The following is a 14,448-nucleotide window of genomic DNA, read 5'->3' as shown; positions in this document are numbered from 1 at the left end:
GATGTTGCTTTTTAATACTGGTCAATACTTCCAGAGTTAGACATATTCTTGGGTATATAGACCTAGAGCTGAAAGAGGTCATTTATTTCAACACCTTCACTTTATAGACAAGGGAATAGTCAAGAAGTATTTCCTACCTGTATACTCTATAATTAGGACTGTGTTAAGCACTGGGGTCACAAAGACAAAATATATTCTTTGAATCAGGCCATTCTCCAATTGATAGATGATTAAAGGATATGATCAGACAATTTTCAGATGAAATTTAAACCCTTTCTAGCCATATGAAAAGGACCCTTTTTCATATTGATCAGAGAAATGCAAATTAAGACAACTCTGGGGTACTACTAAACATCCCTCAGATTGACTAAGGTAAGAGGAAAAGATGATGAATGTTGGCGGGGATGTGGGAAAATTGGAACACTGATACATTGTTGGTGGAGTTGTGAACTGATTCAACTATTCTGGAGAGCAATTTGGAACTATGTCCAAAGGGCTATCAAAAATGTGCATAACCTTTTGATCCAGCAGTGTTTCTACTGGGCTTATATCCCAAAGAGATCTTAAAGGAGGAAAAGGGCCCCATATGTGCAAAAATGTTTGTGGCAGGCCTTTTTGTAGTGGCAAGAAACTAGAAATTGAGTGGATGCCATTGATTAGATGCATATATTGGATCTAACATATATTTTAACATGTTTAACATATATTGGGTTTCTTGCCATCTAGGGAAGGAGGTTGGGGAAAAGAGGGGGAAATTTGGAACACAGGTTTTTTCAAGGATCAATGATGAAAAATTATCCATGCATATATTTTGAAAATAAAAAGCTTTAATAAAAATAATATAAAATATATATTTTTGCTCAAAAAATCACATTTTATTGGGGAAGAAGATATACAAACAACTATACATAAACAAGATATATATATATATATATACAGGATAAATTAGAAATATCAGAAGGAAAACATTAAGATTAAGAACTAGGGGCAAGGAGGTAGTGAAATAGATAAAACACCAGTCCTATAGTCAAGAGGACCTGAGTTCAAATTTGACTTTAGACATTTACTTGCTGTGTGATCTTGAGCAAGTTCTTTAACCCCAATTGTCTCAAAAAAAAAATCGAATAAGAAAAACTGAGAAAAAAATAGGTAGAGATTTAGCCACTCCTTTAAGGAAGGAGGAAGCCAGGTAAAGATGAGGAGGGAGAGAATTTCAGGCATGGAAAACAGCTAGTGAAAATAATCCTAGTAGGGAGTTGGAAACAGCAAGGGGACCAATATCACTAGACTGCAGATTACACATAGAGGTAAGGAAGAAAAAAATTGTAAAGGTAGGAGGAATATCAAGTTATGAAGGACTTTGGACACCAAACAAGATTTTACATTTAGTTTTAGAGATAATGGGGAGATTTTCTGTTTTGTCAAGGTCGATGTCCTCAGACCTATGCATTAGGAACATCACTTTGACACCTAAATGAAGGATAGAGTAGTCTGGGGAGACACTTGAAGAGAAGCCAACTAGCAGGAATAGACCAGGCATGAGATAATGAGGGTCTACACAAAGGTTATTGTCAGTGTCAAGGGGACAGAATGAGGCATTTCTGAGTGATTTCTGATAGCTGGAAATAACAAAATTTGGCAACTGATAATTTATCCAAGGTCATACAAGCAGTAAGCTTCAGAGATGGAATTTGAACCTCTTTTCTTTGATTCTTGACCAAAAGATTGGCGGAAGCTCCAGTAAATATTAAAATGTGATTTCAGGTCACTATGGTTACTAAAGCCATGTCTCCAGAGAGGAAGATGCTTTGGTCTTTTCATAAGATGTCAGGATGTTTGGAAGTGTTGTGCACTATAATTTTCTCTATTATTCTGATTTCAAGTAGGCTTTCAAAGCTTATTCATAAATGAGAAGTGCTCTTCATTTTGGTACCAGCCACTTGAGTTCAAAGACCTGAGGAAATGTTTCTTTTAAGTCTGTTTTTTTTTAACTAATTCTCATTCTGCAAAAGCACATAAGTGTGAAATAAACTGATGAAGAGCCAATCACCTGGAGAGACTTGAATGCATCATTCTCAACAATGAGGGTATTTGTGATGAACTCAGAGCAATAAAATGTAAACCCTGGAATTTGGTCCAGAGCTGCTCCATGACAATGCTCTAAAAGGGTGCCAAAAGAAACCAATCCTGACAATATCTAAGCATTCAGAGATACCTTCTCAGAGAATTCAAAAATAAGTTTCACATCTGTAAAATATGGTTTTCTATTCAAAAGAAAGAAAAAAAGTAAGAATGAAAGCATATAAAAACATGCAAAATCCAACTCCTAATTTAATAATAATGATAATAAGAATAAGCATCTATAGAGTACTTCAAGGTTTGCAAAATACCTTATATATGTTATCTGATATAAATATCAAAGTATTCAAGATAATCCTTGGTGAGAATGAAAATTTCTTCTGGTTTTAAGCTTATTTCCTACTTCCTCTAATAATTGATCAAAAGGTGTTTTTTTTTTATTTTTTATTGAAAAACTACTGTTTCAGCCTAGTGCTAGGAAATGTGGTTACAAAAACATAGAATAAAACAATTTCTACTTTGCAAGGAATTTCTGTTCTAATGAACAATACTTTTACAAAGTACTTTAATGAACTAGGACTTTTTAATGACTATACACAGAATAACTATGAAGAGAAGTAATACAATGCAAAGTAATTTGGGAGAAGGTATTAAGAATCAGGGAATCAAGAAAGATTTCTTGTAAAAGGTGGTCCTTGAGTTGCATCTTGAAAGAGAAGGGCTCAATGAGATGAAGATGTAGGAAGACTGAATTTCAGGCCTGCAGGATGGCTAATGTAAATATCTGAGAATAACAGATAGATAAAGAGAAAGCCAGTCCACTTCTCTAGCAAAGTGTGGGAGAGGAAGTATCATATGAAGCAGCTGAAAAAATATGTTGATGCCAGGGTTGTGAAGGACTATAAAAGCTAATCAGAGCCAGATGTGGTGATTCACACCTATAATCATTGCTACTGGGGAGGCTCAAACTGAAGGATCACCTAAGCTTGGGAGTTCTGAGCTATTGTAAGGTTACAGATTATAGGGACACACCAATTCTAGGCAAATATTGCAAACTTTCAGGCACCAGGCTACAAAGGTGGGTCAAAACAGACCAGGTCAGAAATGGAGCAAATTAGTCTTTCAATTCCAATAAGCAATGAATAAATGCAGCATTTTCAGCTTGGGCAAGATTCCTTTCAGCCCAAATACAGAGAGGGAGGGGAGGAAGAGAGAGAGACAGAAAGAGAGATCAGTGGTGGTATTCTATTCATAACTAGAGCTGCTCCCAAGGATGTCCACTCTTGAGAGATGAGGACTCCCCTGGGGAAATCATAATGTGATTAGAAAAACTATAACTTGGATCTTGGGAGCTACTGTAGGTGGCAAAGTGGCAACCAGTGGAATGTGCCTGTACTTCTAGAAGAACTCGAAACACTTCTCTCCCAGTCCTTAGACCTGAGAAGCCATAGAGGCATCTCTAGATCTATCACTCTGAATCCCAAAGATCCAAGGGAACGTGACCACAAGATGTGAAGATAAGCAAACAGACAATGGTGATCTAGGCCAAGACAAACTAAGTTTGACCATCCCACCAAAAGTTCACCAGAGGACAAGCCTTACCCTAACACAGTCATAATTTAGGAGCTAAAAATGAACAAGTAAGTAAATACAAGAAAGAAAGAAAAAGACCATTGTAAAGAATTACAATAACTTCAAAGATACCTAAAAACAAAGTAGGAGAGAGTAACTTCCCAATAACTGCAAGCAGATATTAAAATGTGAAATGTATTTTATTCAAGGACTGCATAAATAAATAGGAGAACTGAAGCAAATGAAATATAAAGTAAAAAAAAAATCCCTGGAAGAAATAATTGGACAAATAAAAACTTGTGACAAACTTATCCATGTTAATAGGCTCCATGATAATTAGAACAGACCAAAGAGAAATCAATACCTACATGAGGGCAAAAAAATATCAAAAACAAAATCAAAAGATTAGAAAAAGAAGAAAATTTGGGTTTATATGTAAAAAAATAACTGATCTGGAAAACAAGTTTAGGGGGAAAATCCAAGAATCATTAGGATTCCTGAAAACTTTGACTTTTTAAAAATATAGACTTTTTATTTCAAGAAATCATAAATGAAAGTTATCTAAATCTATTAGAATCAGAAGACAAAGAGGGAAAAGAAAAAAAGAAAGAATCTACCTCCTGAAAGAAACCCTACAAGGAAAAGTTCCAGAAATATCATAGCCAAATCCAGAGTTTCCTCATCAAAGAAAGATATATCTCAAACAGACAGAAAGAAGGAATTCAAGTGCCAAGGAACCATAGTCAGAATCATAAAGGACTTGCCAATTTCTGTTAAAAACAAGATGAGATCTTAAAACATAACATTCCAAATGGCAAAAAAAATAGCCTTACAAATAATAACAATTTACCCTTCAAAGATGAATATAATCACAGAGGGGGAAATGAAAAAGGAGTGAAATAGAAGATTTTCCAGTGTTTCTGATGGAAAAACCCAGAGCTGAATAGGAATTTTGAAATGTAAAATATAAGAATCAAGATAAACATTAAAAAGTAAGTGTAATGGTCTCTTCTCTAAATTATAATCCTCTCTGGAATCAGGTTTCTTGGGGGGCTTCTGGAGGCAGCTTTAGTTTCAGTTCAGATTCAATAATCCCAAATACTACCAGGAGTTAAAGTCCAGATCCTTTATTGTGTCCTTCAAAGTCTTTTTTCTTTTCCTGGGGCCGGGTTAGTTTTCTTAGAGGCCTATCCTTCTCCTTGGTTTCAAGAGCTCCCTCCAAATTTCCAGCCAACACAAAGATGGAATCTGGAATGAATCTTGACTCCTCCTCCCAGACAGTGGGCTTTGGGTTTCTGTGGGCTTCTGCCTGAGAGCTTCTTGCTTATATTTCTGCCTGACTTGTGAATATCCTCTTTATATATGATCTCTTAAAGGTGTGAACATTAATAAATACTAAGAACATAATCACTTAGCATCTTGTTTCAAGTTCTGGCCCTTAACATCTCCCGTTTTCTTTTGATTTGGAACATAGGTGGTCATGACTTCCCTGACTTCTCAAGGAGGTAAGAACCCCCCAAAAGAAGGTGAACACACCTTCACTGACTGCTCAAAAAAGAAGTGAAAACACTATAAAAGGAGGTGATCACGCCCTCCCTGACTTTCAGGAAGGGATATGAAAACACCAAAGGAAATGGGAAATTAAATCACATTAGCGGGTTTCTGAACAGGCTCATTTGAAACAGGTATACATAAATCCATCAATATGGGGCATTATTACACATAATTATATATTTATATATATATATGTTATACATATATTATAATAATATATATTATATAATATATAAATTACATAAGCACATAGCAAAATAACACAGGCAGAAGTGATGTAACAAATAACATGAATCAACATGAGGAATTATACATGTCCATAAGCTAATTATTGTCCATTGGTTCATGTGCCAAGAATCCAATAATTCCTGTAAGCTTTGAAATTCTGCAATAGTCTTATCTTGTATTAGGGAATCCAATGATTCCTGATGGTTTTCAAGTCCTGCAACAGTCTTATCTTGTGTTAGGGAATCCAATGATTCCTGTAAGTTTTGAAGTCCTGCAATAGTCTCATCTTTTGTTAGGAAATCCAATGATTGATGCTGGTTTTCAAGTCCTTCAACAGTCTTATTATCAGCCATGCTCTTTCAGTTCAGATATTTCTTAGGTCTTCTCCTTTGTTTTGAGGTTTTACTCCTTTTCTGTCTCTCTCCAGGTGCTCATTCCCACCCATCTGTTTCCTTCTCTATCTGTAAAAATACAAGCAGTTAACCTATCTAGTCCCTTCTATTTACCACTTTCTAAAATCTCTCCTCATCATCTGGGCAATTACATTGGAGCTGTTTGCACTGGACACTGTTCTGTTGGTTTAAAAAACCTGTATTCTCCCCAGTTGTAAACCCTTTCTGCTATCTGATTACTTTTCTGTTGGTTGATCATGTAATCCCTTTCTGCCATGTGATTGCTTTTCTGCTGATTGATCACATCAGAGTCCTGATCTTCTAAAGATTCTCTGGGTGTAAACTCAGCTGCCATCATGCCCCACCTGTATTTTGATTGATTTCCCTGGGTCAATCTACATTCTGAGGCCCAGTGGAAGCCCTTGTGGCATTTTGGACATAGAGTTTTAGGTCTTTTCTCACCCTATCTTTTCACTCTATCTCCATATCTACATTGGGCTCTTAGAAGTAAGTGTATTCAAACAAGTTGAAAGAGCTATAAAATGATGAGGTGCTAACACCCTAAAAGGATGAAAACAAATATGTGCTTTCAGAACCTTAATGTCTTCAAATGGTAATAAGAGACTTAAATAAGAAAAACAGAGAATTTGGAAATAAATTGTCTTTGTTCTCAAGATTTTAGGAAAGGAAACAGGAGGCAAAAGAAATACACTGGCATATAAAGAAAGAAAATGGGTTGGGATTTAATGTTTCTTGTAATGTGAGAATAGGAATATGCAAAACATGGAGGAGAAAGTCAGCATTATTTGAATTTCACTCTCAATTGAACCAGTCAAGGAAAGGTGAAAAAGCTATACATGGGACAACTGGGTGGTGCAGCAGATATCGCACCAGCCCTGGACTCAGGAGGACCTAAATTCAAATACAGACTTGGACACTTTTTAGCTGCATAACTGTAAGCAGTCACTTAATCCTGATTATCTCATCACCCAAAATAAATAAATAAATAAATTTAATTAAAACACACACACACACACACACACACACACACACACACACACACACACCCATGCATCTCTACTAGCTACCATCACATATATCTCCTCTGTTTTACGGCTAAGCTCCTTGAAAAGGACACCTACATTAGGTATTTGATTCTTCCTTTCTTCTCACTTTATTCTTGATTCTGTAGTTTGGCTTAAGATTTATCACATCATTCAACTGAATCTGTCCTTTCTAAACTTAACTAATGATCTCTTAATTGTCAAATTTAACATTCTTCCTCTCATTAACTCCCATGCATTCAATTATCATCTCTCTACTACTGATTCTCATGTCTGCTTATTTACCCCTCATTTCTCTAGTGAATTCTATTTTCATATATCTAGTTGTCTATTGAACATTTCAAAGAAAACATCCTGCAGAAATATTATATTCATACTTCCAAAACTTAAGTCATTAACATTCTTTCTAAATTCTCCTCTCTTCAGAATTCCCTCATATTCTCAAGAATCATCCTTCCAGTCAACTCAAACTCAAAGGCTAAGTGTCATCTTTGATTCTTCACTCTCTCTTACTTCCACCCTTATATCCAATTTCTTCCAAGACTTGTCAATTTTACATTCACAACATTTCCCATTCTCTTTTATGCTCCCTTCTCTCTTCTGATATGGCTACCATGCAGGTACACGTCCTCATCATCTCATGTCTGAATTATTATAAATGCCTCTTGGTTGGTTTCCCTATCACAGAGGTATATAATGATCTCTCCATTCTATTCTTCATTCAGCTATCAAAATGTTCTTCCTAAAGTACAGATTTGCATCATCATCCCATATGGTAATCTCCATCAGTTCCCTATTTGTAGGTGCCATAACTGATAGAGCTAGGTTATTTGTCAGTATGCAGTATGAATATGGTGTTAGTAGCAAAAGAAAGAAAATATTTGGCATAGTCACTCTGGGAAATGAAATCATGAATAGGGATAGACTTAGAAGCATTTTCTTTTTTTTATTTGTTTGCTTATTTTTAATAGTATTTTAATTACATGTAAAGATAGTTTTCAACTTTCTTTTTTATATTTTTGAGTTCCAAAATTTTCCCTCTCTTCTTCCATTTTCTTTCCCCCAAGATGTCAAACAATCTGATATAGATTATACGTGTGCAATCATGTTAAACATATTTCTATATTAGTCATGTTGTGAAAGAAGAAACAGAGCAAAAGGTAAAAGCCACAAAAGGAAAAAAAATGACACAAAAAAGTGAAAATTATTTGCTTCAGTCTGCATTCAGTCTCCATAGTTCTCTAGATGTGTATAACATTTTCCCATCAGGAATTTTTTGGAATTATCTTGCATCATTGCATTGCTGAGAACTGAGTCTATCATAGTTGATCATTACACAATGTTGCTATTACTGTGTACAATGTTCTCTTGGTTCTGCTCACTTCACTCAACACTTAGAAGAATTTTCAAGTAATGTTAAGTGCAAAGTTGAGATCATGAACCACGAATTGTTAGGGGATCACTAGGAAGAAGAATTTACACTGATCTTTCTCTCATGTTTACTGTAAAACCTCTTTAAACACCTCAGAACACTGTCATTGACTTGCAGAAGTATCCAATCTTCTGATATTTTTTTCAAGATTCCAAAAAAAGGATAGTAGCAAATTTAAATTCATTGGTAATGGAAAGAGAAAGAGAGAGAGAGAGAGAGAGAGAGAGAGAGAGAGAGAGAGAGAGAGAGAGAGAGAGAGAAAGAGAGAGAGAGAGAGAGAGAGAGAGAGAGAGAGAGAGAGAGAAAATTTTAAATTTTTCATCCACTGCTCATTTTTAGAAATGAAGAAAGTTACTATTGCAAAACAGAAAAAGTCTACTAATATAACAGGAGGCAAGTTATATATGTTAAATGCCCTGTGTCTCAGGTTTCTTCTCAACATATAAAAATGTGAAATGAAGGGTGTTAACTGCTGTTAACAGTAGGTTCTTCAGGTTACAACAAGTATTCTGGGTTGTTTCCCGGAATGAGCTTCCTATAACCTGCTATTAACACCCAATGTGGGAACTGTTGAAACTTATGCAAATGTATACATTATTTTTCTAGGCTTTTTGTTTTCACTTCTTAATGTTTCTCAAAAACTTTTTCATTGCTTTCTTGCCTGAAATTATAGCTATAAGAGCCAAGAAAAAGTCCTGTAAATTTTTTGAAGCTATCTTAAAGATCATAACATTTTTGCTAATTTTTCTGCCCCTCTTGTGTACATTCATAACATATGATTGTCTTATTGTTACAACATAGAAACACCTTTTCCACTGACTCTCACTGAGTTGTTGTATGACTTAGGGCATGTTACTGTACCTCCCTTAGTGTTGGTTTTCTCATCTCTAAAATAAGGGAGTTCATCTTTAAGTTACTTTCAGCTTTAATGACCTGGAATGTGAGGTAATATAGCACAGTAGACACAAAAGCTGTGTTTAAATCCTACCTCCAACACTTGCTATGTGGGTGGCCATGAGTAAGTAGTTCTTTATTGCTTGGTTTCCTCATCTGTAAAAGGGAAAAATATTACCTGTGATCCCTACCTACAACTATTTAATCAAACAAGATAATAGATGAAAAATACTTTCTTGAGAAGATATATAAACATCATTTTAATTACAATCTATTATCTACATATGTGTATTCTTCTCTTTTGTGTTCCAGCTACATTTGTTTTCAATATTAATCTTTTAGATTCTTGCCTGAGCATGGGCAATTCCAATTCTCGATGCCTGACTACAGTAGAATTTATTACATTTATCGTTTCCAAGCATATATGATGTTACATTATGTCCAGTTATGACTCTGCCCTGTACTTTCTCTACAATCTTCTCCTGCCACCTATCCAAACCCTATTAGTCTACCCAACTTACATAGTCAAAAACTGAGTCTGCCAACCTCCCCAGACTTTCCAAGACTTTCTGAGCTCTTATTCTAGTTTTCTAGCCCCCATCTCCCTATAATGCCATGTTCTTCCCTCACCTCCCCAAAGCAGGAAGATATTGATGTATGGAATTATTGGGCCATCTTGTGGTTGCACCTAAAACTGAATTTTCCCTGACGTCCTAGAAATCATTCAGAGTTTATGAAAAACACTGCCCTCTTTCCCCTCTTCACTCAATTTCAGAACTTTCCCATAATTTTAGTCAATAAATTTGAAAAACTTAAAGTGGCTTATGTCCTATTGTTTTAGGCTAACAGAGAAAGCTAAATAATGAGCTTATATTTTTCATATGTTTCTGAGAAGAAAAAATTAATGCCTCCTTCCTTTTATTTTTCCAGAATTGAAAGAAAGTAGTATTTGTATTTCTTTTTTTTTAAGGTTTGAGGGTTAGGAGTAGGGACAACCAGGCAATATACCATTTGACCTCATACATTTCCAATATTCTTTTAGGTTTTTTTTTTATTGAAGCATCATTTATTACCCAGAAGTCTTTTCTAATATCAGATCTTTCATTTAATTGCAGTAACCTAAGTATTGGAAACATGATGATTGATTAGCTTTAAATGAAGTTTTTCCCTTCATGCAAAAGCATAATAAATGTTCCTTTTTAAAAAAAGTAAAAAAAAAAAAAAAAAAAAAGAAAAGAAAACTGCAAATAGTATTCCACTGAGGAGAAAGAGTAAAAACTACTGAAATCAATGTAGACATGAGCTGATCAATTAATTCATTACATTCACGTTATGCACCAGAAATTTTGTTATGTGTGAGTGATACAAAAACAAAAATTAAATAACCCTAACCCTCAAGGAGTTCATATTCCTCCCCACCACCATGTTGTCATTTCCAGATTGCTCCCCTTTCTCTACCACTCAGTAAACTTTTTCTTTTGCGGGTTATTCTATTCAAATCATGATAGCTGTTGTCAACAAACCTTCAGGTCATTCCCATTCTTCAGTGAGTTTGATAACTAGATCATAATTTTTCCTTCCTCTTAACTCCTGCCTTTGGTGAACCAACTCAGCTCTACATTCTCCTCCTCTCTGAAATGTTTCTTCCCCTCTTATATTACCAAATATGCAGAATCAAGCTCCAATCTTGGATCACCCACTATTCATCAGTTTCACTCCTACACATGTGCTTCTGAATGAAAGTGGGGAAAAAATCATGCAACTAGTGTGACTAGATTCACTCCAAATTTATGTTGCATAAGTTTAACTGGGCCCTTAATGCTATAAGGCAATGTTTCTATTCCTCTCTTATCAAATCACTTTTTCATTCTTTCAAGTGACATTTCCAAATATTTTCATTCCTTCTTAAATCTCCCATGGTTCTCTCTTCCCCCACACTCTCAGCTGAGAGCCTTGCCTCATGTTTTAGAAAAAAAAAAAAAAAAGATGCCATTCACTATGAACTCCCTTTACTTTTTTCTCCTTCACCTCTAATAACTCAAATACTTTCTGCCACTTTCTCTTCCTTCACCCTGTTGTCCAGTAACCTTCATCCTTACCAAAGCTAACCCCTCTCCTTATCCAAGAGCAATCCCATTCCATCCCATCTCCTACAAAATACTGCCCCCTCTGTCATCACCACTCTCTCACTTTTCCCCCCAATATATCCCCCTCTATTGGCTAATTCCATTCTACCTACAAGCATGCCCACCCTGAAGAAATCTTGCATGATCTGCCTTTTGTAGCTAACTCCTCAAAAAGTCCATTTAGGATCAGTGTCTCAATTTCTCTCCTTTTAATCTTTTCTTGATTCTTTACAATTCCAGCTTCCAACTTTATCACTTCACCAAAATTACTCATTACGAATTTATCAGATATCTTAGTTGCCAAATCCAGTGAATTTTTCTCAATCCTCATTCTCCTTGATCTCTCTGCAGGATTTGGAACTATTGGTCATTCTCTCCTCCTTTATGCCTTCTTCTCTTTGGGATACTACTCTCTTCTGATTCTCCTCCTATTCCTCTCATTGCTCCTTCTATATCTCTTTTGCTAGATCCTTCTCCAATCTACCACCTCTACCACAGGTATTCCTCAGGATTCTGCCATAGGTCTTCACTTCTCCCTCTATAGTAATTGCCTTGATGATCACATCAACTCTCATGGATTTAATTATCATATCAAATCTAACCTAAATTGTCCCAAAATTTCTGCTGAACTCCAATCTTACATTTCTAATTGCTTTCAGACATTCTGAATTGAATATTCAGTAGCTATCTAAAACCTAGTATGTTCAAAACAGAACTTCACTTTCTCCCTAGAAATTTCCCCCTTCCACTTCTCTTGCCAGAGAGAGGGTAATACCACCATTCCAGTCCCTCATGCTTATACTCTAGACATCATTCTGAATTTTTCACTGTCTCTCATCCTCCCCATTGAAGCTGTTGACAAGATCGGATGATTTCACCTTTGCAATTTCTCCCCTTCTCTCCTCTTACACTGTTACCCACTCTGGTGCAGAATCTCATCACATCACACCTGAAGTATTGCAATACTTCAGGTGGTTCTAATCCATCCCAATTTATTCTCATTTTCTAAAGTGAAGGTCTAATCATGTCACACACACACACACACACACACACACACACACACATTCAATAAACTTCAGTGGCTTCCTATCTTTTCAAAGAGCAAATAAAAAATGCTCTCTTTGGCATTCAAAATCCTTCAGAACCCAACTCCCTCCTACTTTTCTTGTCTTCTTACATGTTACTCCCTGCCATCTACTCTTTGATTCAATGACATCAATCTCCATGAAGAAGAAACCTTGGCATTTTTTTTCTGGCTATCCTACATGCCTGAAACACTATCTCTCTTCTGTTCCATTTCTAACTTCCCTGGCTTTTTAAAAGTCTAACTATTCTATTCTATCCTCAATTAAAATTCTGTCTTTTACTAAAAGCCTTTCTCAACCCTTTGAATTTCAATGGCTTCCTCCTTTTAATTATTTCTTATTTATCCTGTATATAGTTTTCTTTGTGTATATCTACCTGCATGTTTTTTCCAATATTAGAGTATAAGCTCCTTGATAGAAGAAATTGTGTTTTGGTTTTTGTCTTTTGTGGGTTTTTTGGTATCCCCTGTGCTTTGCACAGTAATAGTAAGCACATGATAAGTGATTATTACATATTTGTCACTTGATTGAGCAATCTGTTCACATAATATATATATATATATACATATATATATATATATACATATATATAAATCATATATAATAATAATGAGGAAGAGGAAGGCTTAATAACTGGTGGGGATTAGGAAAGGCCTCATGAAAAAGAATACCCCCCATGCTGAGTTCTAAAGGAAACCAGAGATTCTAAATTCACAACTAAACAGATAAAGAAATTCTTCCTTCACTTATTTTCTTGATGAACAAATGAAGAATTTAAAGAGCAGGATAAAAATACTTCAAAAGCAAGATGATCTATGATGGAAAATAGAAATTAAGTACCAATAGGTTTATAGGTCAATTGAATTGACCTTTGTGTATTTGTCATATTATAATTGGTCACATCTTCTAAATTCCTTTAGAAGACTGCAATTATATCAAATTATATATTGATTTATTTTGATAATATCCAGTTATTCATTAGTATCTCTAAAAAAGTCTTAGTAGATGGGAAAAGAAAAACTGATACAGTTTGAATGGGTAATATTTCCCTTTCTCTAAATCAGGGGAACTATTGACAGGAAAAAAAAAGTATAAGTTTATAAAGTAAAAATGTAGGAGTACTGGGAACATCAGTGATTTTCACTCTGTTTTCCTAGGCCACTAGTCCTGCTTCCAGTCCCATCCCTCACAGCCATTATCCACAGAAGCACCTCTTGTAGAGAACTTCCCACTTATCTTCCCTATCTACCAACCATCACTCACAAGCCAGACTACCTGAAGCAGCAAGACACTTTGATAGAGAGAAAGGAAGCAGCAGCACATGCCAGATAAGTCAAACTATCACAGCCATCTTGACCTCATTTCCTCTCAGACCTCAATGAAAATAGCCCAGGACCCTGAACCCAGAACCTTTGGAATGGCAATGCTCAGATTTGTGTCTTCAGCCATCCCTGTGGAGACGCAGCCTGGCAATTGCTATAGGTGCTATAATCATGGATGCAAAAGGCAGAAAAGATAGTTCTTACCACCAAAGTCCTTGACATCATCAAATGGTTCAACATCAGAAATTGATAGGATTTTATTAGTGAAAAATTAGTGAAAATTAAAGAACAAGTATTATACTATGCTACTTTCTTCGTTACTATTTCACTTGATGATTTCATCAGTTCCCATAGATTTAATTACTATTTTTATGCTGATGGTTTTCAAACCTCTTTCCTACCCAATCTATCAGCCATCTCCAAATGCCTTTCAGACATTTTAGACTCAATGTGATGTCTCTCTGCTCTCACTACTGACTTCCCTGATTTCCGTTAAGTCCCCAAAATCCTACCTTGCACAGAAAGGTTTCCCTAATACTTTCCCTCTTTTAAATATTTCTTATTTTGTACATAGCTTGCTCTATATAAACACATTTGCACATTGCTTCCCTATTAAATTGTAATCTTGTTGGGGGGCAGCTGTTGCTGTTGTTCAGTCCTATCAATCATGTCTGACTCTTTGCAACACCATTTGGGGTTT

At 35.6% G+C, this 14,448-nt stretch overlaps 1 long non-coding RNA gene across 2 annotated transcripts in view; it reads right to left on the bottom strand.

The window, feature by feature from the left end:
• LOC141541150 (uncharacterized) overlaps nucleotides 1-14,448 on the bottom strand; it is a 154,192-nt gene that overhangs the window by 22,550 nt on the left and 117,194 nt on the right. The window lies entirely within an intron of this gene.

Source organism: Sminthopsis crassicaudata, chromosome 4, assembly GCF_048593235.1.
Source record: "Sminthopsis crassicaudata isolate SCR6 chromosome 4, ASM4859323v1, whole genome shotgun sequence".
Taxonomy (NCBI): Eukaryota; Metazoa; Chordata; class Mammalia; order Dasyuromorphia; family Dasyuridae; genus Sminthopsis; species Sminthopsis crassicaudata.
Note: the sequence above shows the minus strand (reverse complement) of the source record. Positions and strands in the feature narration are given on the sequence as shown.